The sequence below is a fragment of the Rhynchophorus ferrugineus genome, unplaced genomic scaffold (assembly GCF_030347505.1).
Source record: "Rhynchophorus ferrugineus isolate W39M unplaced genomic scaffold, kcgeb_rfMv2 rfM8, whole genome shotgun sequence".
Classification (NCBI taxonomy): domain Eukaryota; kingdom Metazoa; phylum Arthropoda; class Insecta; order Coleoptera; family Curculionidae; genus Rhynchophorus; species Rhynchophorus ferrugineus.
The window spans coordinates 7,730,298-7,757,870 of NW_027472587.1; positions in this window are offsets into that span (position 1 = coordinate 7,730,298).

The following is a 27,573-nucleotide window of genomic DNA, read 5'->3' on the forward strand; positions in this document are numbered from 1 at the left end:
GGCTTCGCACGGGTGCAATGCTGATACTAAATTAAATACACTACAGAAAAAATATGAACGTTGTATATAAAAACATAGCGGCCCGCTCCGACTTTGCACGGGCATAAAATATATATGCCTATGTCACTCAATGAAAACATGATTAAAATCGATCCAGTATTTTTGGTTCATTCATTACTGCCCTTGGCCTGCACGCATTAAATTTGGAGTAAAACAATTCCTCTTCCCCTATACTTACTATGAAGATTTCCTGCTATCTTTGAACTATCTAAATTCATACATTTTTTATTGCATTACACATTTTTAAACGCAAATTTTAAATTTGTAATATCTCCGAAAATATTTGTTTAATTTACATGCTGTAAGGAACCATATTGATCTATATTAATTGCACACTGTATTTAAGGTACTTAATTCGATAAGGATTAATGCCGTATTGCTTAAAATAGCTTCGTAAATAAGCCATTTTCTCACGTAAAAAGTAAACAATAAAAATGGTTAATGTGGGTTATCCCTAAAAGATAAACATATACCATCGCGGACTTTTTTGTAGACCTTTTTATGGTGTACAATACTGTAGTACATTAATTTGATCTAACTCGTAGGGTCAGGCAGCGTTTTTGCTAATTGCTAAATAAGCCTAAAAAAATAGGTTAATTTACGACATCACGTTAGAAACCTCTAATATTAGCAATGTTGCCTTAGTATATTATGCATGTATTATACATATAAACCTTCCTCTTGAATCACTCTATCTACTGAAAAAAACCGCATCAAAATCCGTTGCGTAGTTTTAAAGATTTAAGAGCACATAGGGATATAGGGACGGAAAAGGCGACTTTGTTTTATACTATGTAGTGATAAAAAATTTGTGAAGCATTTACGAGTCGACAATTAAAAATAGTGCGTTCCATGTCGTTATCGTCCACCTTCGTCTCACGTCATTGGAAATAAACGCAATCCAAACCTAACCAAGTTCAAGCCCCAGATAAACTAGCCCATCCGGTATCCTTCGCATTTCGTGTTCGTTGAATATTTTACGTAATTGATTGCGGAACTCAGCTGTAGTTTTTTTTAGCGCGGCGCCCAAACAACAAACAAGCTAAAAAGCCATAAACAAAGTACAAAAAGGGCCGGAACGTGGCCGACCCTCCTTTCTATTAGATCAACTTTATCAAATTAAGGGCGGGTTTTTTTGTCGGGAACTGGGCCCGGGCCCTTATGAAAATTTAATCGGCCCAAAGTGTGTCTCTGAAGATAATTAAGAGTTAGGCGAGAGAACGGAGACTAAATTATCTAATATAATTGAGGCTGGTAATTTAGGACTCCTGGGTCGGAATTGTGCGCGTTCACAACAACGTAAATAACTTATGAAAATGTCGTTAAGTTAATATTTGTGTCGGGCCTTTTTTTTCTCGTTTACTTCCCCGATATAAAAGACTAATACCGGTCCTAAACTTTGTTAAAGGCGATGGATTGATATTAAAACTATTCTTGGGATTAGCGCCGAACATTGTACAGCTCTTGCTAAATTAGTTCGTTCTTAAACTTGAGATCTATGCGGTGGCTCATATCTCGACAATTGGCTGACGCGTTTGATGACCAAAACTAAGCGACTGATAAACTGTCTCATGATCACAGGATATTTCATAGTGCGACTTTCTTAAAGAAGTTTTCCTATTTAAGCAAGTATCTGTCACAGTTGTGTGATCAACCTGCTTTCTTCCATCTCTCATATCGCTTGAATGTAATTATGTTTTAGATTACCTTTTCCTTGTTTATATTATTCTATTTATTGAGATACAAATTATTATATCAATATTTCTGTGTGATATATCTGCTTTCGAGAGTTATATATTAAAAAATCACAAAGCTTATAATCCTATGTTATCAATTTATTTCACATACCTTCTATTAATTACATATTATATTTACATTATTTTAATAATTCATGATATTTTCTTTAAACACCATCTACCTTTTATTAATATTGTAAAATATCTGCAATATCAGAAATTTATAAGCATAAACGTATACAAATATGACAATTTTTCATTCCTGTCTTTACAAATTGTTATACCACATATATTATTTCAATATTTCTGCGTGATTTATCTGCTCTTGACAGTTATATAAATTAAAAAAGCTTATCATCTTATCTTATCAATTTATTCCACATACTTCTGCACTTTCCTTTACACACTTGTATTAATTACATTTTATATTTACATTATTTTAAAAATTCATGATATTTCCTTTAAACATCATCTATCTACATTTTGTTAATGTTTTCAAATACCTGCAAGATCAGAAATTTATAAGCATAAACATATACAAATATGACAATTTTTTATTCTTGTCTTTACAAATTGTTATACCACATATATTATTTCAATATTTCGTATTCGTATATTCGTATGTGATTCATCTGCTTTAGACAGTTATATAAATTAAAAAAATCACTAAGCTTATAATCTTATGTTATCAATTTATTTCACATACCTTCTATTAATTACATCTTATATTTACATTATTTTAAGAATTCATGATATTTTCTTTAAACACCATCTACCTTTTATTAAAATTGTAAAATATCTGCAATATCAGCAATTTATAAGCATAAACGTATACAAATATTACTATTTTTCATTCTTATCTTTACAAATTGTTATACCACATATATTATTTCAATATTTCTGCGTGATTTATCTGCTCTCGACGGTTATATAAATTAAAAAAATCACTAAGCTTATAATCTTATTTTATCAATTTATTTCACATACCTTCTATTAATTACATCTTATATTTACATTATTTTAATTCATGATATTTTCTTTAAACACCATCTACCTTTTATTAATATTGTAAAATATCTGCAATATCAGAAATGTATAAGCATAAACGTATACAAATATGACAATTTTTCATTCTTATCTTTTCAAATTGTTATACCACATATATTATTTCAATATTTTTGCGTGATTTATCTGCTCTTTACAGTCATATAAATTAAAAAAGCTTATCATCTTATCTTATCAATTTATTTCACATACTTCTACACTTTCTTTTACACACTTCTATTAATTATATCTTATATTTACATTATTTTAAAAATTCATGATATTTCCTTTAAATGTCATCTACCTTTTGTTAATTCTTACCTTTTCTGTAACTTTCAAACAAATTCCATTTTTATATTATTTGATATGATGACCTTTTCGTTTCGTAGCAATCTACAAAATTAAGGTTAGACAAAATTAGAATTAGTTAAATTATAAAATTTTACTAACAATTCATAGGAAAGTCAACTGGGAATTCTAGGGCCCTTTTGAGCTAACCTGCACACAAATAATTTGCTTCATTATTATTTAATTATCATAACCAAATAAACGAAATACCAAGTTTTTCTTTGAAGTACTTTTAAAGCATTATTTAAAGAAATTGGAAGTGGTAGTCAGAAGGAGTTCTAATGTTGCAATCAGACACTTTTAGAAACTTTTGGCGATGTTATTCAATCATATCACAAATGTTGGTTGATTTCAATGATTTTAAACTGGTGATTTTGATGTCAATGTCAAAGAACGTCCAGGAGGACCAAAAATTCCGAAGATAAATTGCAAAAAAGCTGGAAGATAAAAGGAAAGATCCATTGAATAAAACACAGAGCTCAAATAATTTTTAAGCAGATTAGTAGATGATAAATTAAATCTTTCCAGATGTTTACATGCGATATAAAAGATGCAAAAGGGGGAAAACATCGTAGTTTGATCGCTTGTGCGAAACCGATAAAAAATGAACAAATTGAATGATGTATTGTTGAAAAAATACCATAAAACATATTCAAAACCATCTTTTTTAATGACAATGCCACACGTCGAAAAAGTTGTCAAGGATACATTGTTGCAGTTCGGATGAAAAATGTTGCTGTATCCAGTGAACTTAGATCGATGCAGCATGGATTTGAAAATGGATGGATGATTGGATATTGTGCCAAGCCAACATTGTTCTTTCGCCAAGTTATCGCTATGATGCCATAAAATAGGAAAAACTTGTTGAAAATAATGAAAATATTGTATATTACCAATAACTAATATATATTGCATACATTTTTCTGAATGTATATCTTTTTAAAGTGAAAAAATTATCTAAAATGTACATGTAAGTAATGTTTTTTTTTAAATTTCACCTTTCTTAATTCAATGTTATGATTAATATTTTAAATCAAAATCAAGCGATGGCGATAGTTAACAATAAAAGTAAAACCAATTCGATCTCGCATTATTCGCCAGATACTACGGAGCCAAGTCCGACAAAGCCCCGCTTGAAAATTTAATCCTCCTCAAGTATATCCGAGACAATAACATCGTCCAGTTACAGAGCCCGGCCTTATGAACTGGTCCTGTTTCGTTTAGGCAAGGGCATTAGTATCCCTGTTTTCTTAAACAACACAATCTTGTCCAACCCTAATGGGGCCAAATTACTCCACGGCAGCAGCCAAGAGAGTGGAACGGTTTATAATTGAGTTTGGCCGCGTGTCCTAGAGGGAAAAAGACCTGGACACCGACTTGGTCATCGAATAACTGGACCGTGCGCTCCTGCTTGTGACGTAGTCGCTCGATTTTCTTTTCCGTAATTTGGATGATGGGTAGTTTGTACAGAAAATATACTTTAGCTAGGACTTTAAATGCTTTTCTCTAATGATATTGGGTTTGTTCATATAGATTTTTTGTGAAAATTGGTACCTTATTAAGAAAGTGTAAAAACGTAGTTTTTTTTTCAAGCAGCTTTCGATCTTTTTGAGAGTGATGGTTCTTAATTTCTCATGCGGCATCTATTGGATCCAATTAGTGGAAAAATAAATAAGTAAATCACATTTCTGGTCTAATAACGAAAAATAAATATTGAAATGAAAGTTAATTAATTCAAAGTATTTTCGGTAAAAATCAATACATGTCTCTTTGAATTGAAACCAGTTTTTGTAGGATGGAAAATAGCCTCTAATAGGTAGCTCTAAAATACTCATCTTATACGCATCAACTGTTTCTTCAGGTATCTGCCTGACATCGATTTTTCATGACTCAAAAATTGGCTGTGTATGGCCTACATGGAATTCGACCTGGAGAGAAAGTCGATTATTTAGTTATTTACACAGCTGTAGAAATCAGTAAATAGAATTTGTAAAGTGATAAAGCGCCATTCCCTTATCTCTGTACTAACTTTAAGTTCATCAACTAGATGTCGATTGTACAATAAAATTTTGTTCGAAAGTTTTCACTAGTTTTCACAAGAAAACGACAGAAGACGACAGTTGTTTCGGCCAAGGCCAGTAGTGATAAATAGAAAAACTCGCAAGTTGAATTTCATGGAGTTCCTTATAACTGTTGTATGCAACTGATGAAAACTACTGTTGAAACATATGCTGACAATACAGCGGTTTTATCATCACAGGAGGATCCATTATCAGCCACAAGAAACCTCCAACTTCATCTTAACAAAGTTGAATTACGGTTGAAAACGTGGCGTATCAAAGCAAATGAGACAAAGTCTACGCATGTGACATTCACCCTTTGTAGAAGAACTTGTCCTTCAGTCAAATTGAATAATCATGAACTTCCGCAAGCAGTCAACGTTAAATATTTGGGAATGCATTTTGATCAATGTTTGACATGGAAAAATATAGTGACAAAACGCAAACAACTTGAGCTTAAACTAACCCAAATGTATTGGCTGATAGTGTGTAAATCTAAATTATCATTAGATAACAAGGTTTTACTGTATAAATCAATAGGGACATTTAGACCTATGGTATTAAACTGTGGGGTATTACTAGCAAATCTAACATAGATATCCTCCAGAGGTTCCAGAATAAGGTTTTGGGAGTCATTGTCGTTGCCCCATATTACGTGTCCAATAAACTGATTCAGCGTGATATCCCCATAGAACCCATAACGAGTGTGATTCGGAGTGTTAGTGCGAAGTACTCTGAAATACTATTAGTGCATCCCAATGCACTCGCCAAACAGTTAAATATGCGCGATGACAGTGAAGCGCGTAGGCTCAAACGCAAACTACCCTAGGAACTGATCAATAGACAGATGGAGTGAGATTTAATAATTTATAGAATAAGTTAGAATAGTATCTAGAATAAGATTTAGATTATAAGTTGTACGGTAGATCACTTACTGTAGTGATCTTCTTCATGACAGGATAGTTATATTATATAACTGAAATCATATAATAATACTTACTGCCCATGGGCAGATTGTTGACGTTCTAGGAGATTAATAAAAAACAACAAAAATGGAGTTCTTTATTTAGCCACATTCAGCTTAAATACAGCAATTGATATCTATATCCATGTTCTATAAAGCATTTTTTAGCTAGGTTAAAATAAATCGTTCCCCGCTAATGCAAGTAAATATAAAGTACTAATCTTTAACCTTGAATATTTTGTATTTCTCACATCAATGCATGGGCTTATTTATGATCTTTGGTACTTAAGCGAAACGAAGTAAATGGTACTGAAGGACACTTTCAAATGTTTCTAAACTGCTTGGTTATTAACTAATATTAATTATTAGGTACACAAATAACTCTATTCTAATAAATAACAGAAGACTTCCCCAATGCCAGTCAAGTAATATAATATTGTGTGATATAAAATATCATATCGTAAAACCTTGGATATCTGCAACATAACCTTTAAATTATTAAAACAACTTCAAGTTATTGAAACTTCTTAGACTAAAAATAATTAATATTTTGAAAATAGAATATTATGAAATACAATAATTTCTCTGAATGAAGCTTTAAAGTTATAAAATCCCTTTCTATCCCAAGTAAACGTCTGGAAACAGCATTTGAAAATGTAGTTGTTAAAAGAATAGTTTGAATTTAGTTTTTGTTTAGTTCAATTAGTCTCCCAATGCATTGCTTTCATAACTTTTAGGCCCTCAAGGTCATTTTTTATCATTGACATCAAAAACACCACTTTTAAATCGTTGCAACCCAAACCGACATTTGGGATGATGGAGCAGCATGACCATAATTTTCTAAAATCATTTGATGGACTTCGATTAAATACAAAAAAGGAATGAATAAGTGAATAACGACGAGGAATGACTTAATAATACTACTAACTACTAAATGAAAAAGTGTTATTTTATGTAAAGAAATTTCGAAATCACTAATATAACAGTTAGGTTGTTTACTTTTGATACTTCGAATTTCTACCAATAGATATCGCTGATCAGAAGCCTCACTGACAGGTTCCACTTGTTAATATTTGTCATTTGTCCAAGTCCAAGTAGAAGTGCCAACAAAAATATTTTTGAAATACGTTGAAAATATCAGAAATTATACCATGTAAATTGCATTTCCAAGAAGTTTTACTATTTTACTTCAATTTGAGGAAAAAGACGGCTGAAGGTCATCGACTGATGTGTGGGGATTATGACAACCAAAATCCACCGATTTCATCATGTGAATACTGGTTTCGACATTTTCAAAGTGGTGATTTTGATACCGAAGAGGTTCGTTCTGGACGGAGAAAACAATTTGAAGGCATTACTCGTTGAAACCATCAATGTTTCAGCATTCAACTCTTCAACATGACAACACTCGAACATATGTTGTAATACTGGCGAAAACAAATTTGGAAACATTAAAATGGGAAGTTATACCGCCATATGTTCCAGAGTTTGGTCCATCTGATTACTAGTTATTCCATATGAGTCGTGACCTGTCTGAGCAGCCCTTCATTTTTTATGAAGGCACTAAAGAATGAGCCAATTCGTGGATTGAAAAGAATGATGTTTCTTTTGAGATCGAATCCGTAAATTCTCTGAAAAGTGGGAAACAGTAGCGGCTATCCATCGATAATATTTTGAATAAAATACATCTTACCGATTTCAGAAGCTCTAAATTGAAAAAGATCCTTTACATATAATGTATAGGGATATATAAAAATAATATATAATTTTATCATGAATATATAATTTTTCTGTTGAACATCCGGTAAAAGAGAACTTTTGAAATAGAGAGCTTGTTTAATCATCGAAGAACGTGGAGGGTTTGAACGACACCATGATTTGAAGTACATCATGGTTTGGTGGAGGAGTACTTCTATTTTCAAGAAGATACTCAAAAACCGACTTATTTGCCGACGTCGAAGTCAAATGCAATGGAAACGTTGGGAAAAACACAGCATAATGATGAATAATAATATAAAACTGTTTTGAAATCCTTATAGCATCCAAAAAGTTCGAATCTAATGAATATTCGTATAAAAACCCGAATATCTTTTACATCGATGCTTGCGTCTTTTAATTACGTGTACGAAATTCGACCGGGGGAAACGAGACGTCGCCCCGAACAAATAAAACTCTATTATTATCACAAAACATCATGTCGGGCAATTACTTAAGAGAGACGACCGTCGAAACCGTCGCCTAAACTTGGCCCGTTCGTATTATTCTCTCCCCCTCCGCTCTCTTGCTGCCACCGCTTCCCGAATATGGTCCATTAAAAACCGTCGTTGAATATTCAGAAGAGATACGATTATTTTAACAATGGGCTTAAAACTGAAAACTGTCATCTCGTCGCCGAACATCGGATGATGAATTCTGCCCTACGCACTTCAAGCAGGAAGAGGGGGGGGTAGGAAAGGCCGACTGTGCGGAGAAAGGGCCCCGAGACTATGCGTGAGAGCGTTTTCGCCGAATTTAACGCAGCGGCACGTCTCTTCGGAACTTTGGCCTCGGAAAGTTTTCGACGCGAACCGTCAGAGGTGTGGCGGCGTACGGGCGGGGGGTGACGGGGGCGGTCGGAGGTGGTTGTGGGGATTCAGTGACGTTCGTGACGTTTTTTGCCCCGTCTATTTCGGTTCGGGCTAAGATCTGGACACGGTTCATTTTAGCTTATTTTATTTGTTATTTTATGGTATTGAAAGGATTGTAACGTTGATAAGAGGAGATCAGTGTCTAATCTGTTTAAAGCAAAGGTTCCCGGTGAGCTGCTGGTCGCCATGCAGTGAGCGAGAAGGATACGGGTGATGGTGGAGGGGGCTGTATGCGGGGCCGCCAACTCGGCGAAGGCGATATAGCATCTGCGATTAAACTTGTATCGTGTGCAAGGATTTACCTAATAATTAAAAAATATCAGATATACCTCTGTCCAATAATACGGTCAAGGCTCGAATTGAATTTATGTCAAATGATATAGAGAAGCAATTTGTTTCAAGAATCAAACAGTTGCCATTTTTGGCTTTTTTTGGCCTGAAACCGGATTGGGGGATCCTGTTATAGATACATAGTCAAGAAGACTTGCGAAGACTACCTCTGGGCCTATCGGCTGTTCTCATGGTCCTCACCGATACTTTTTATATTTTAGTAAGGATTTAGTAAGGATATCCGTAACCGATGACACCGTTGGGAGGCACGAGGGCTTGGCAATGGTCTGATGTCGTTACCACATCAAACAGCTCGCGAACTTGAGTTAATCGTTCGACGGAGAAGGTCGAGACGATTGGAAATATGAGCACGACGGGGACGTCTCGGCTGCGATAGAATAAGACCACGAGGAACTAACAGATCAATTGAAAAGTCCCCGGCCTTCCGTAGTAAAAAATTTTTTTTGGCAATTTTTTTTTATTCAACATAATTCCCTTTAAGAGTGAATTATTGATTATAGCGACCCTCCAACTTTTCGATACCATCATTATAGTTCGATTTGCCCTTTGCTTCAAAATAGGCCTCAGATTCGACGATCACCTCTTCATTTGGCGAAAATTTCTTCCCAGCTAGCATTCTTTTGAGATCTGAGAATAGGAAATAGTGGCCGGGGGCCAGATATGACGAATACGGTGGATTTCTGCCATCGTTTTCACTGACTTGTGACACGGTGCATTGTCTTTGTGAAGCAGTATTTTCTTTTTTTTTAAATGCGGCCATTTTTCGGCGATTTCGTCCTTTAAATGGCCCAATACCGCTATGTAATAGTCGCTGTTGATGGTTCTTCCTTTTTCCTGGTAGTCAATGAAATTTATTCCATGCGCATCCCAAGATGCTGACGCCATAACTTTGCCAGCCGACTGTTGCGTTTTCCCACGCTTTGGAGCGGGTTCATCGTGTACAGTCCACTTGGATGACTATCGATTGGACTTTGGACTGAAATGATGGAGACATGTTTCATCCATCGTCACATATCGACGCAAATACTCGGGATTATTACGCTTGATCATCTTCAAACACTGCTCTTTTCTCACTTTGCACAGAGTTTCCTCATATCCAAATATTCGTGAATAATATGATGTACACATTCAGTTGATATCTTTAGAGTATCTGCTATTTTGTTCAATTTCAACTTAGGGTCATTCAAAATTATTTTGCGGATTTTTTAAATGTTTTCGTCGGTAATAACCCCTTTTGAGCGTCCACTGCGTTCACCGTCTTCGGTGCTCATTTCACCACGTCTAAACTTAGCATTCCAATCCTTGATGGTTGATTTTCCAGGGGCAGTATCCGAAAACTCGGCATCAAGACAAGTTTTTGCTTCAACTATATTTTTTCTCTTCAAAAAGTAAGTTTATCAACACGCGAAATTCCTTTTATCCATTTTTTCACAATAACAAAAGTTGCTTCACTCAAAATGCGATAATTCACAAACCAATGATCCGACAGCTGTCAAGTTTATACACGCATTTCTGGATGGTTAGGGTTAACTAAAAGACATACGGATTTAATTCTATTAGCGCCATCTATGTGTCAGAACTCTTAAGATATAATAAGAAATATGTACAACAGAACAATAGTAATAAAATAATTTGTAAATTAAGATTGCACTAAGAATTTTTAATAAAAGATATAATAATAAAAAATAAAAATGTAATTAAAGTTATTTTATCTTTTAGATACGCTTGATTGAGTTTTTAGCTTGAGCTCTCTCGAATTCGAATGAGAAGCCAAGGACACATACAAACCTAATTTAAATGTATTCATGTTAAAGACATGGAAAGTGGTGCGGGTTCGAGTGACGTCAACGGCCCTTTTTCCGAAATTTCCCAGGAAACGTGCATGCACATTTTAAAGCTATTCACGACCCAGAGGATAAAGAGGGGGGGAGGTCGTCATCCGTCGTCGATGGGGCATCGGGGACGAGCCGTTGCGCGGTTAGAGGCGTTTGTTTTTTCGACCGGCGACCTTTTTCCTTTTTATTTGTTTTGAATTTCGTTATTTTATGTGACGCCCGACCGTTCCGGAATCTTGATGGGTAATCCGCTCGACCCGGAATTAACGGAACTTGTTTGTGGAACGTTACGTCTCATAATCTGGCCTTTTCATCGTTGGATATCTCTTAATATCGTCGGCGCGATTTTAAATTAAATCTTCCTGTTCGCACTTCGTGCCGCTTAGACGGTGTTTACATACGAACTGAGGGGGCTGTGGGGGAACGGTTTATTTTCAACGTTTGATGGTTGGAAATTAATTGATAAAATTTAAAGGATAAAGCAGCATAATTTTAACCTTAATTTTAATATCTATAATGAAATTAAAATAATACTGAAATTTATATTAGGTGCCGCAATGTATTTTGATCATATGTTCACCTTAAAAACATAACAGATCAATTGAAAAGCCGCCGATCTGACACATAGATGGCGCCACTATAATAAATCCGTACCATTATAAATAAATATTTTTAGTTAGCTTTAACCCTCAAAAGATGCGTGTATAAATTTGACAGCTGTCGGATCATTGGTTTGTGAATTATAGCATTTTGAGTGAAGCAACTTTTGCTATTGTGAAAAAAATGAACGTGTTGATAGAATATTATTTTTTGAAGGGAAAAAATACAGTTGAAGCAAAAACTCGGCTTGACGCCGAGTTTCCAGACACTGTCCCAGGAAAATCAACCATCAAGTATTGGTGTGCTAAGTTTTGACGTGGTGAAATGAGCACCGAAGACGGTGAACGCAATGGACACCCAAAAGAGGTTGTTACCGACGAAAACATTAAAAAAATCCACAAAATGATTTTGAATCATAGTAAATTGAAATTTAATGAAATAGCAGACACTCTAAAGATATCAACTGAACGTGTACATCATATCATTCACGAATATTTGGGTATGAGAAAGCTCTGTGCAAAGTGGGTGCCGCGCGAGTTCACTTCTGACCAAAAACAGTGACGAGTTGATGATTCGGAGTAGTGTTTGAAGATGATCAAGCGTAATAAACGCGAATTTTTGCGTCGATTTGCGTCGAAACATGGCTCCATCATTTCACTCCGAAGTCCAATTGACAGTCATGACGACAGAGTGGACTGCACGCGATGGACACGCTCCAAAGCGTTTTTTTTCTGACAAGCAACCTAACTAGTTTCTACAACTAAAAAACGTTTTGAAACGACATTTTTAATCAATTCGAGTGTTAATTGAATGTCGTCGATTGACATTTTCCCATCGTATGTACATGTTTCAATATAGTTGATTCATCGACTGCTAGCTCTCTGAAATATTTCTGGGAGTTTCAACATAAAAGGTAAAAGTTAGAATAACATTTGATTAGGTTTTGTTAACCAAACTATTTTTTTAATAATTCATTGCAGATATATTGCTCTTTGTGCTAGAAACGGGAATGGTTATATTCCTTGAGTAGAGTTAGTGTTTTCCTACAAGTCCAAAAGCGACTAGCATGGAGAAATGAACAATATTTTTAGTTTATTTCTCTATTTCAAAGTAATTTTTTGTTCTGGTTTGAAAACCAGCTGTCAAAGAATTAGAGAGAACCAACAGGCTTGCGTAACATAAATTAAGTTTCCAAATTATCTTGTTAAAGTATTTTGACTGGTTACTTGGTAAATATAAAAGAAAAGTTAATAGCGTTTTATGTAATTTACTTTTTCAGAAATAGGCCTGAGAAAAGATACACAGTAGATCAGATGGCTGAACAATATGGCCACAGAGTGTAACGTCTTCCTTCTATCACTGTACATTCAATCAAATGGAAATGTTATAGGATATAGTAAATAATTAATGAAATAGACGTGCAGGTCGAGAAAAATATGTAAGCAAGAACTATTTGGATATGTACAGGGAAGGATTATCTGCAATAATATCCTTAGGTTGACTTGATATTGACGAATGATGGAATTGTGAATTAGTGTTTGATTGGGTACTAACAGCGTAGTTATTTATTTGAACAGTGGCCCAGGAAGTGACAGTGACTTCATGAAGCTTTTTGGATGTGCGATTGTGAAGGAAATAAAGTTAACTGTAGGAAATAGTATTGTAAAGTGTGAAAAATATATGTTCATGGATATGTGTGTAATTATTCAGAATATAAATGAGCATTTGGTAAAAATGATTGAGGAGATAATTAACACTAACTCTATTGCAGATGTGCCAAATCCACTAGGGACAACGCAGTGTTAAAAATAATTTTATAAAAAAAGGTACACAGGTAATAACAGAAGAAAATAAGGAGAATACAATAGTATTAGAAAGACTAGACAAGGAAACGCAGCAATGACGGAAACAAGAAGTAAATATTAAAAGGTAGATATGCTCTATAATGAAAGTATGATACACTACTTAGATATAGCATTATTTATTAAGTAACATCTCCAGGAAATACCATAGGTGGTTTCAATATAAATATAATAAAACCACTCTAACGTATAAACTATTGTGGCTGTATAATTTATTGTAGATTAGGTCTTTCTATAATATATGCATTAAATGTACTATAATACTATGATAAATTATATGTTATAACATTTTTGTTTCATCATTTTATTTACATTTGAATGTTCTTATATGTCAAAGCCAAAATAAACTAAGAGTCAACATTACGACATTTTGATGTCATAAATTTAGATGACGTGAGTGTACTCTTTTATTGAATAGAAATGTTCAAATCTATCTTGAAGCCGTAAATACTTAAAATGTTAACTACAAAATACATCAGCATCAGGTGTTGTCAATAAATTATATTTTTAAGAAGTAACTGAATTTTCAATTATTAATTTTAATTACAAATAATATATATATTACTGAATACTGCAGTTAATATATGGAAATCCTAGTCCGCGTATGGTGACGAATGTCTCTATCCATAGCGATGATATAAATTAAACAGGAAGCAAACAGACTTGCAGCAAATTAATATTAGTCCACGTAACGATCAAAAACATACCGATCGGCTATACGGTCCGAGCTCGTCGTGTTTACAAATCCGAAGCAGCTCTAGGAACCTTCAATTATACGCAGACGCAAATAACGAGGGGATTTTCACGACGGGTCGGGCCGCACACGTTTACTCGCAGGCTGTATATTGCGACCTATTTGGTTTTATTATTTGCCGAGGTCCCGCATACAGAGCACCAGCTACCCGGCTACACGTTTGCGGAGAATTCGCAAATATACTTGACACCGTTTTCGTCATTATTATTTTGTTTAATATTAAAACGGAACACGCGAAAGTAGCGGCGGTGATATTGAGCCGAGCGAAATTGGCTGCTTCTCTAGCCAGTTCGTCGAAATTAAGTTTCTAGCTCGGATTTTGAGTCGGAGACGAGATATCGGTACGAGAAAAAGTTTCGCGGTATATTTTTACATTTAAGTCGATTCTGTTTCACTATGTGGCCTCGCCTGTCCTAGTCCTGGGCATCCAATATTTGATACTAAGGATCTATAAATCTATGATCAGATCCAAAATAGCTTATGGCTGTTCCTTACATAATTTAGTATCACTTGCTTACAAAGAACAGAAATGATACTAGACGCTGCTTTGATAATGGCATTGCGAGCGTTTAAATATTGTTAAATAACTAGCATGCATTGCCCTACTTCTATAGAACCACTTAAATTTCGAAGAATGATACTGGCTCTCAAAGAAAATACAACAATGATTGCCCGGACTGGCGACAGATCTTAGGTAATAGACTCTTGTATGTGCCCTGTCTCCGAGGGCAAAAATAGTTCAACACAAAGCTATCAAAAACAATTGATATACTTCCATCAAACTGAGAGCCAGTATGTTTCACGTCTGAGACGCCACGTACTTTGCCGATCATCAAAATAAAATGGACATTAACGACTTCAATAAAAAAAAATGAATTCACTAATATTTCCGAGATTATTTCTTCAAATCTTGTCAGAGTACCCGAAGAAGAAAGGACTAGGCGCTGAAATACATCATAGATCTCAAAATAAACTGTTTGGTTTGCTTTCTATTTATTTTTTTCTTCTAATAAAGGACACCCTACCCTCTTTCCCCTGTTACCTCTTTAGGGAAGAAATATTTGGAAATAAAATTAAATAGGCTGCTGATTGGTTATTGCCAATTTACCCATTCCTTCCTAATGGATCGAACTGAGAGTCCTCTGTATTCCAACTGTGAAATTCACCAATAAGTTAACTTTTAGAAGTAGTCGTGGCTTACCTGATTCATTATGGGAAGTGTTCTTACCTCAAAACTTGCCTAAATTGTTTAATTTTCTCACAGAAATCGGTCTATATTTTAAAATCTAATTTTAACCTGTATATAGCTTCATTTTAAGATATCTTTTATATGTACTAATATCAATCAAATTTATAGACCTGAAGTACAAGCAATCCATGCAGAAGCTCATGCAAGAGGACATAGATGTCATCCTCATTAATTCAGTTAAATTCTAATGGATGAGACTGGCACTCAAAAATGTTTCAGAAGAAATTTCCGGATTGATAGCAGTTTTTGTGGTCATAGATTACTAGAAAATCTCTGCAGGTAGAGATCTACAGGAAAGGAAGAGAATAAAACATTGAATTCCTTAGTGTATCTGTATAATCATGTATACCACGTGTTGGTTTATCAAGACTTACCAAATATCGATATTAAATTAGTAAAATTAGTTAAATAGCTTTTAATATCAGGCGTGATTGAGGTGAAGTAACTACGATAAATAAAAACTTCACGCTATGAACTCAAAACTAGATGAACATTTGTCATATTGTTACTGTTAAATTGTAAAACGCTCGAAGCTTAAATGCTCGTTAGATTTCCTTGAGTTTTCCAATTTTCTGCATCAATTTATGGCAGTCGTTATTATTTTATTCAAAACAATTGCTATTCCTCTCATCATTCAATATACTTTAGATCTCAGTTGCTTTGGATTTAATTTTTTTTTTCACACAATTTTAGCAATAAAAATTGTGTTATTTGCTATAATTTTTTCATATCTTTGTTTTATTTTGACAACGATCGAATCATCTATCCAAATTCGCACTTTTTCAACATTTTGAAACCGTGTGGCCAGCTGAGCATTTATTTTTGCATTTTTAATTTCTTTAAAAAGTATCTTTATAGCTTTTTCTTTAACTAATTAAAGTTTTTATTGTTTCGAAGTAAAAGTAAAACCCTTCTTTTAGTTTAGCTTCTGATATATCAGAATAATTCCAAATTTTAAACAATGATGGTAGAAGAACATTTTTATGATTTTGTGTCAAACTTTTTTGTTTGATTTGATTCCATTTTAATGATAGTATCACTATCTGCATAATTAAAAGTACTAATAGAGTTTTACAAATTGTTTTATCTATATTCATCATAACTCCATAGCTGACGTTTGGAGGTATCTACTTCTCAACCAATAGTCTGCTGTTTGGACGCAGGTCGAACATTTTACTATCACTAACTTAACTATATTAATTAATTAATAAAGTCTGAGTAAAAAGCACATACATTACATAATGTAATACCAGCTTATACTGATTGGAAGAAAACAAATAGCTGTGACCTTCTAAATTTTGATTTCGCTGGCACTGACAACATATTAATAGCAAATTTTAAAAATATTTTTATAAATATTGAATTGAATGAATGAAATGAGTTCTGAGTGCTTAAGTAGCTTAAGTAGATTGAAACCTAATCTTTGTGCATGTATATTATAAAAATGACTCCCTATATTTATTAGTCTTTCAAGGAATCATATTTTGTCGTTAAAATAAACCCCTATTATGTTATACAAATTGATTCTGTTTAGAACAGGATCGTAATTTTGCGAAATGGACGCCAGACCTTACAAACTCTATTGCTTCGTGTTGAAAAAAGATCGCAACCAACAAAGCACAATGCAAATGCATTCATGTAATGACGGTAAGTTTTGCTAGAAACACGGTGATTTATCAAAAAGCAGCGAGACAGGCCGGGCCGTGGCTTTTCTTTATGTTAAAAGACTTAAAATGTCGTTGGTAATTTCTTTGAGTATATGAATTAGTCGAATCGTGTTCTTTCCTTTCGTGTTCGTACGTTTAAAATTGTGCTAATTATGAAAATATGAAAAATAAACATAATATTTAGATATTTACTTATATACACGTAAAACAAGGTCATTAATGCTCCTTTGTACACATACAGTAGTAATATCTTTAGGATCATATTAATAGATAATGTTAAATGCGTCAATATGTAGAATGTGAAATTATTGGACAACGCAAACATAGTTCCATGCGTATTCATTCAAAACTAGCCTGATAAATGTCATAGATGTACAGACAAGAGGTGTGGTTAGGTGGTAATACGAACATAACAGCATATGTTAGCATGCAGGCAAATTTGAGCTAAAGTGTGAAACACATGGGCTGAAAAGTTCCGGGAGTAACAAAGAAAACACCCTTTCTATTCATCAACCTAATGCCCATCAAGAGTCACTCTAAGATTTCAATACCACTTTTGTAGAACGATTAATCTTTTGCCTCAAAATAGGCTTGCCACCAGTTGCTGTCCCCTCAGATGACGATCGTTTTGATTCCGGACTTAAGTGATAGATCCATGCCATTGTCACCTACCTACTCTGTTTGTTACGTTTAAACATGGCCAAACACTGCTCAGAATCATTAACACGTTCTTGTTTTTGGCCAACAATGAGAAAACGTGACACCTACTTAGAACAGAGATTTCTCATAGTCAAATGCTCATGCAATTTATATCAACACGTTCTTTTAATATCTTTACGATGTTAGCTAACTCACGCAACTTCACTTTTCGATTATTCAAAACGATTTTATGGATTTTTTTGATGTTTTCTGGTGTTACCACTTCATTTGAGCGTCCACTGCGTTCACCGTCTTCGGTACTCATTTCACCACGTCTAAACTAAGCATACCAATCCTGGATGGTTGATTTTTCTGGGGCAGTTCCGGAAACTCGACATCAAGCCAAGTTTTTGCTTCAACCATATTTTTTCTATTCAAAAAGCAATATTTTATCAACACGCGAAATTCCTGCTTATCCTTTTTTTTCACAATAACAAAAGTTGTTTCATTCAGAATGCTATAATTCACAAACTAATGACTCGACAGCTGTTAAGGGTTAGGGCTAACTAAAAAACATATGGATTTAATTCTAGTAGCGCCATCTATGTGTAAGGCCGTTATGTGCATAACTGGATGTATATAACGAACGATGTGAATATATTTTGTGATGCTACCTAGTTGCATCGTAACGTGGCGGGTACTACTCTCTCATCTCATAGAAATCATATATGGCCGGAAAATATGACATGTTTAAAAAAGTGTGCTCTTTATTTATATAAAGGTTTTTTAATTAATAAAATAATAAATTATAAAACGATTGTCCTGATAAAGTTACGAACAATTGTTGTAATAATCTTGTAAATGTCTACTGAAATAAATTGTGCAGATTTATTATTATTCTTGTTTTTTATATTGCGAGCACTTGTTACTAATTAAAGTATGAATTACTACTTTGTTTGTTACAATTGTTGCCAAACGCCGCTTCAGTCTATTTTAAAAAGACGGAATAACATATGTATATCTAATATAGGTCAAGTTATGTTAAAAGTTGTAAATTAAGCTTGTTAACTAAACAACATACTACAAATTCAGCTAGCGAGGATGAAGCCAATCGATGGTATCTGGAAGCACTATTTCGCGAATAAACTGCAGCGTAAACATCGCTACCAACCTACCGTATTAATCCCCGGGATACGATGTACACTGGCCATCTACATCGGAGACAATAGAAGAGGAACCGGCCACGTCCCATAGAACACGAAATAGAAAACAACCATAAAACAGAATAAGCTTATTTAACTAAAACTCTAAAGCGAAACAAAACCAATGCGAGAGATCGCGGCATTAAGATAAAGTATGACTATTGCCTTGGAACGTAATGCCAGAAGGAGAGAGAGAGAAAGAGATGGAGCGAGGACGGGAGAGCAGCGCTACAAACGACCGGAGGGTAATTCCAGTTTTCCTGTATCCTTTTAGCTAAATTGAAATATTTTGCGGTCTCTAAGGTTCACGCATCCGTCCAAATTTTGCACCGATGCCGGCTCCGAAGACAAATTGTCGGGGAAAAATAAATTTCCACCGGAAAATCACCCGGCGTTTCCGGCTTGATGTTCAGTCACGCCGTTCTGTCAACAGTGGTGTCGTCTGAGGAATACTGTCTTTTTTCCACCCAGTTTTTCTTTACAATTAATGCGGTCATGCACGATCCTGCGATTTATTATTTATCAAGCATATAGTCCCTCCAAAATAACTGTGAACTTATGTCATGAACATTTATGGCATCGCAACGTTAACGCACCAACTTTTTTTTTGATAACATCTTTATTAGATATGCTTAGTACAATCTTAATTATAAATTAATTTATTACTACATTCCATTTGTACTTGGATTAATTCACAAGCAAGACGAGTGCGAGATAAATATATCAATATTTATTCCTCAATTATAAAATTATAATAACTTAAGCTATACTTTACATAAAGGTATACACTTTATATAATTTCAGTCAATATATTTGGTTTAGTTTAAGCCCTAGCTGTTCGCGTTTTGTAACTGTATGTTTTTTCCATGTCAAACGTCAATCGAAATGCGTTCCCAGATAGTTAACGTTGTCTGCTTTACTTATTGTTTTCAATTTTACTGAGGGACATGTTCTTCTACAAAGAGTGAATGTCACATGAGTAGATTTTGTTTATAGATTTTGTTTGAATATATTGGCTGTAGGTCAGTGTATACGTCACCCTGTTTGACAATAAAATGTCTGTCTGTGAGGTACGATTTCAGCAAGTGAAAGTGCGTACCGGGCAAAAGCTTTTTCATTTTACCATGCAGTCCAGTGTGCCACACCTTGTCGAAGGCCTGAGAATATCGAGAAATTCAGTGCAGCAATATTTTTTATCGTTTAAGTTTTTATTAATTTGGTTGACTTATCTATGTATTTGTTCTATTCATCAGTGTTTATTACGCAAGCCAAATTGATAGTCTAATAAAAATAATTAAACCGATTGATATAGTTGATTTTTGTACTTTAATATTTTTTTCCTTGTTATTATCTTAATAAATTACTAAACTTAATATTTATTTTATATTCATCGTATTACTACCATAAAATCATAAATTTAGTTCAGTTAATAAGTAACACTAGATTCATTGACTGTTAGGCGGTACGAAGTTGGCCGGTTGCTGGTGCCATACTGCTGCCATACAAAGGTAAAAAAAAAACGATCGCCTATATAGTGGCGGAAAAAGATTTCCCTAAAATACAAAAAATATTATTAGGTTTATCTAGACTGTGGCGTCATATTGAAATAAAATACTTATTTTATATTCAAGTCTCGCCCGGCCGTTCATGTAGTCTTTAATCATATCTGTAAATAAAATCTGTCCTGCAGCCCCAATTAAGAAAAAAATTGGCCATTCTCAGGCCTCCCGCCAATTTCGTCTCTTTTATTTCACCAAAGCCAGATGTTTGGAGGATCGTGTCGGGACGGAACGCCATCACGGGAAAAAATAAAAGAATTTCTCCCTCCGCAGCCGTCCCGAGAAAAAAAAAGTATCTATTTACAAGCGTCGTTACAGAGATATTCTCTGTATATTTATCCTTCTTACCTTTTTTCGCTCATAACCGTTATTATTCCTGCCTAAAGCCAGAGACACAAATGGCTTTCCCCCTTTTTTGCCTGTATTTAATTTACCAGAATAATGCGACATAGCAAACATATAAAATCCTCAGTTATATTAAAAAACTTGAACATGGAGAGCATGGAAATTATGGTTTTGAATTACTGGAAGATGGTAAACGAAACTACATATGTGTTGCTTGTAATTTCTTGTGTGTCAATATTACCTTTTCTATATCTATATCCTTTTTGTAATTTTGAAGCTTTGCTTTGATGAAATCTTATAATGTTGTATTTTACTCAGAGTAATATTCATCGTTAGGTACGACTTTTACGCGTTCTTCATGAACCATACGAATTTTATATTGAAACAATCCTCATTCTGTATTTTTCTTTTGTTTCTTTGAAGTAAATTGGTAGTCGACCATACTATGAATTATCGACTGAAACAAGTGGTCAAAGGGAACAATTTGTGATGAAAACGACGTATGGGGTGGGAAGAAAAATAAAAGAAATAAATAATCATAATTAATAATATAAAGTCAAAATTAATTATAATAAAATCACAATAAAATCAAAAATAAAGAATCAAGGATGTGCTTTTGGAGTTGTTGGCTAAATGTGATAAACTTAGTTGAAGGCTTAATGTGATGCTTTTAATTATGTTAGTTTAGAAATATAATATTTGATGGTGTTACAATAAAACAGTAAGTGCCTTAATATGATATTCTGCGTTAAAATAATTAATGAATATACCTCGCAAGTTATCTTTTAAAATACGTTTTTATTCAGATTCATTTGCAGTTTTTTGAGAACTTTTAAAAAGGTTTATTAGAAAACATAGTGTTCTATAGTTACTGAATGAAGTACTACTTGCTTCTATAATAAAATATGATTAAACTTATAGCACTATTCTCGTTGGAGACTAAAGCGGACTTTATAAAAGTTACTCCACTTTTTTAACGCCGATAATCCTTGATTTCTAGATTTGAGATATATCTAGATTTTCTTTTGTTTCAGCAGAGATTCTTTAATCGAAATTCCGTTCATTTCGTTCATTTAAGTTCAGATGAATACAACAAGTTCTCCATATTCTAATTCTTGTAACATGCTATCATCTTGAATTATAGCAAGACACAAGAGAATGAGCTTTTAAAATTATATAATGCTAATCAAAAATAATAATATTATTGATTGAATTAATTGTATTGCAATAGACTTCAAAAAGTGCTAATCAGGTTCTATAATATGTTTTGCTTCGGATACAGAGAGATGCTAAAATTATATAATGATAATATGTTATCAGAAACAAAAGATAATTATTTATTGTATTATAATTAATTTTTTAAGAAGTGTTCATCAAATTCTATAACATGCGAAATAATACTTATATAACGAATATAACGAATAATGAAAAAGTTATCAGAATATATGAATCACGAAAACTGTTTTAACTTAGTTAATCTGTGAAGACAATCCAACAAGATGTATTTTATCAAATCATTTAATTTAAAAGCAAATTAATATGATTTTAGTTATATGTTTGAAAAATAACTGGAGAAGCGTAATTCCTTTTCCGGCAATTTCATTTACCATTTAAAATCTTCATTAGATATATAGATATATATTCATAACCTGCAGCCATTAGTACGAAATAAAGAAAAGTAAAGTTAACCAATACACGCGGCTAGCCAATTAAACGCTAGCTCGTATCCTGGTCGGGCTTCAGCATAATCCTGCCGTGTACAGAAAAATAAAAAGCTATTCCATTCTCCGTTTCAAAGTTCAATTATCTCAGGTACAGTTTTCTGAATGCCAAGTCTGTATGTTTTCAGTTATATACCGTTAGCAGGAATACTCATCTTCAGATCTTTTTGATGGAAATGTAGTATTTTTATATGATTTTTATGTTCTGTTTTCTGCTCACATTGTTTTATCTCATTATTTGATATAATGTAGTTTTGGGTTAATTAACAGGACGTCTATCGTGATACAGATATAGAGTTGCCAACATGTGGTTTTTACAAACTTAACTTACTATTTTAAATAAATAGTATACGGAATTTAGTCATTTTAATGAAAAACACTTATTTTAAATTTTTCTGTTATTTCTTCTATTCAGCATGTTACAGGAGATGGCCAAAAAGGATAATAAAGTTTTACCTACCATTTGTTTTTCGCATTTGTAGACTGTCTGAATAGTTTCCTATAACATCCACCAATTACATCAATGATGTTGAGCATCTCACCGTCTGCTCTAAAACTACCCACGGTTCTATTCCACGGACCATGGAATATATTTGATAATATTCTGTTGTCTCCCAATCTAAGATTGAACATTTTTGACTGTGTGCAGGAATTTGCTAGTCATACATTTACCAAATACATTTTTTATGATTGAGGATATTGAGATGTTCATGAATGAGATGACCAGCTCAATACCGTGATATTTCCGCCCAAATCATAACAGAAGCTTCCTCATGCTTGACCGTAGAAAGCAGCCAGTCCAGGTCGTAGACTGTTTTTGAAGTTCTCCATACTTATACCTGGCTGTTTGTAGGAAATAATGTAAACGATGATTCATCTGATTCATCTGACGACATTCTTCTAATCGCCAAGTTTTTAGGTTTTATGATCGTTGCAATACTTTTTCGCATTTTACGTTTTTAGTTTCGTTATAGGGGGTTTCGCAATTGTAGCCGTTTGTGGGCTTTCGCCATACTGTTTTTATCAAAACAGTATTACTCAATTGAGTGTTTTCATTTCTGTAGTCACTTTTGCCCTGGTAATTTTATTTTCTCTGGTCACAATCCTTCTTAATGTTTGTGGGTCGTTGGCAGTTAGCTCTGGGTTTTGTTCACAATTAGTTATTACCATTTAAATTTCCGAAATCATCCATATTCGTAAAATTAATACAGAGGAATCCAACGTAAAATTTAAGATTCTTATCTTTAAAAAGATTATTTTTGCTTAAGAAATGATAGTACTCAAAATTAAGCTGGATACATGTACCATTGTATTAGAAGTAAGTGTAAGTTTTTTCTTTCGGTAAATTCTATTGAGTATATTTTATGTTTCCTATCCTTTTAATACACTACGGTTTATCTGGGCTGGATCTATTGCTTAACAGCAGTTTCGAAGAACGGTCTTCGGCATTAAGTCAACTGGCGACGTACCATCGTATCTGGGATCAATGGACTAGTAAAGATAATGACAATCACAAACATAAATTTACAATTGTGCTTCGGTGAGATTGAGACCTGTGACTATCGTTATAGTAAAACGGATATGAGGACGTGTCGTCTCGGCCATTGCGGCTACCAAATCAGCAAATTTTGTTGAGATTAATTTCTAATTGTTATTAATTATTAATTAATTAAGTGCATTTCAGGTTTTTCAAGTAAATGTGCAACGCAGCAACCAATTATCACAGATAATAAATACGTTCAAGAGTAATAGCTAGTGTTGTAAAAACTGTTAATAACAATTAAAACACTTACTATCTGTTGAGATGTTAAGGAGAGAGACATGTTGCAAACGAAATACAAATTATTTTCTCTCTTTTTTGTGTAAATTATCTAAATGAAAAATATAATCGTACCTAACTGATAATGCATATACATATCACAATTCTGCTATTCTTGATTCTTGATTTCCATTCTTGATACATTTTGACGGTTTCTTAATTAATGTTGTTTGACTAATTCGGTAATTATTTTACTGTTTCTAGTATTGGTTTTGTAACTCTTTCATTTTAGTTTTGTAAATTCTTTAGTCAATTCGGTTAGTAAATTCTGTTGTAATGGAAAATTCTGATGTTTTCAATTCAGATTCTCATTGCATCGTGTCTTATCGCTAAAGATCCTCCCTCGGGTTCTTGGTGGTGGTTGAAAAGTCTAGTTCAAGAAACCCTTTTCTGTATCCCGATTCGTTCAGAATACCGGGGAATGAAAGACTCTTCCAACTAGGAACTTCTCACGCCGATAGAACACGTGCGTTAGGGATTCTTAACGAATGCTGGAAAATCCACAGTCTTGATGTTTATGGCTATAACCACCATAAGGGGTCCTCTACTAGGGCTAACTTCTGGCACGCTTCTTCTAGCCTGGGGATATTTTATATTGTCTCAAGTCATATTTTTTTACCTATGTCATAAATATTACAAAAACCAGTTAAATGGTCTGATAAATTAGATCCACAAATGATACAAAGTAATAAACATTACAGTTCTCGTAAACTAAAAATTACACAACCTCCTTAAATAGATGTAATTATGTCTTAACCCTATCGTCAATTTGAAAGACTGGAACAAATATGGAAAAAGATGCATTTTTATTTAAGAATATGAAGCAGATATAGGTAAGTAAGTCATTACTTCATTAAACATTATTTAAAAAGATTAATTTATTTATTGTTCTTTTAATGAGAACTTTAGATGAAATATATGATGGCCGAAAAATGAATATTTCGCAATAAGTCATGGAGAAAATGAAAAATCTAAATACGTAATTTGCATTGATGGAGCACCTTCCACATATATAATTAAATATAATAAATTGTGAAATATCGACAATAAATTGATACTGCTTTTAAACGTTTTATTCTTTCAACATGCTTGTTATAAACATAGTCTTTGCCGGCTTAGTTGGCGCTCCTACTATTGCGATAATCGTGGGTTCGAGTTCTGCTGGGGCATGGTCGTAAATTTATGTTTGTGATTGTTTAATAGTTGTGATGACCCCAGTCACGTCAGTAACCAGGCTGGGTAAGATCGGATATCTTTCAGGATGATTTCTAAGTTGGACACTCGCAAGTTGGTAGGCTTAAAGCCGAGGACCGTGGTTTGGAGTCCACGTTACTGTAGGTCCGGTCCAAATAAACCCTCGTTGGAAAAAAAGAGACTAAAATATATATAAAACAACATAGCCTTTTTTTGGTTTTGTATTAAAGCAGTTAAAAATGCTAATTATTATATTTATATTAAACGACTTTTTAATAAAGATAGTTTGCTATATTTAAGACTTGTTGGAGTGATCAAATTCTGCTTTAACATAAATATCACTTATGTTATATACAATTTAATTATTCATTAAATATTTGCATCGAGTAATATAAAAACTGAACACATAACAAATAATCGAGTTTTCGTGTATAATTCGAACCCACTGGAAAAATAGAAAGATTTATTTATCTTGGATGGTGCGAAAGTGTTGCCTTACGTTCAGGGACGTTGTTTATGGTTTCAGACGACGCCGAAGTTTATGAACACGTCGAGCAAGTTTGCAGCGTTTAATATACAAAAGTTTATGGTGTACTTTCTATTTTTTGAAATATATTCCACCAGAGATGAAACAGAATATTACATTATTAAAATTATTGCTCCTTTTGTAACAAAATTGCTTGACTCTGTATTATTTATTTAAATTAATGTGTTATTATATGTATTATTTATATAAATATAATATAATAATACATAACATTGAAAATATGATTCATGATAGGATTTTTTAATATTGTCTTTGGTTTTCCAAATATAAAAGTCATTTTGAACCATTTCTTTTAACAACATATTATATGTTAATCAAGGAGAAGGTATCAAAAATAAATTATTGTTCACTTTGGCTTCTATTCTCCACACAGCAAAGCGCTTTGTGTACAAATATTACATTTTAATTTATCAACGATGAAAAATAGAGTGTTAACTTAATACAAATAATTTCAAAACAAATAATAATTGTTTTGCGTGGTCTCAGAAGGAAGGCGCTGAGAACGCCATTTCGTTTCATTGGTTAGTTTAAATTACCATTACAGTAACCTGTAATGAAAATATTCATTTGTCAACGATTTCATACGCATCGCGTGTCTAACCTCTGACGTCATACTCCAATGACCAATTAAACTTCGAATAAAACTAAAATGTTATATAAAACTAAAATTAACATAAAATTCTATATATATCAAACAACTAATAACTTTTTAAAGAGTAACGAAAACTTTTCATGTAGTATAATCATATTTACCTTCATGTAATTTTACCATTGCTGCATTTGGACACATTTTGGTTTTAAAGTGTGGGTAATATTTTCATGTTTTCTTCTGTTGTATTCCCATAAATAATAATATATATGAACAGAAATGTTTTATATAAATAATTGTATACGTACTAGATAAAAGCAATGTTAAGTCACACACACACATCCGTAATCTAGCTAACTTGGGTTGTTTCTTCCAAGGAAAACTACGTCTGGTTTTTTATTTCCGCACATACAATAGATACACAATACTTTTGAGAATGAATATACATTATAGAAGATTATAATTTCTAGAGATTTCTAGAGTCTGATTTTTTCTAAAAATATATACTTTTTTATCTCAGCAGATATGTTAACGCCTAAGCAGTGAGAATTTTGATAAAACAATTAATTCAATTCGACAATATCGATCGAATAAATTCGTCAAGTTAATACGCTGATTTGTATCTAAATATTCCACTTCCGTGTCCAATTATTCTCGGTTTTGTTTCGTATATTCGGAAAAGCTGCACGAGTAAATTGTGGCGCAAACGACATTTTCTTGTTTGGTTCCAAATTCGGCGAAGCGAACGGAAAACGTTTTACGTTTATTGGTTGGGAAACGGATATACGGAATATATCTGGC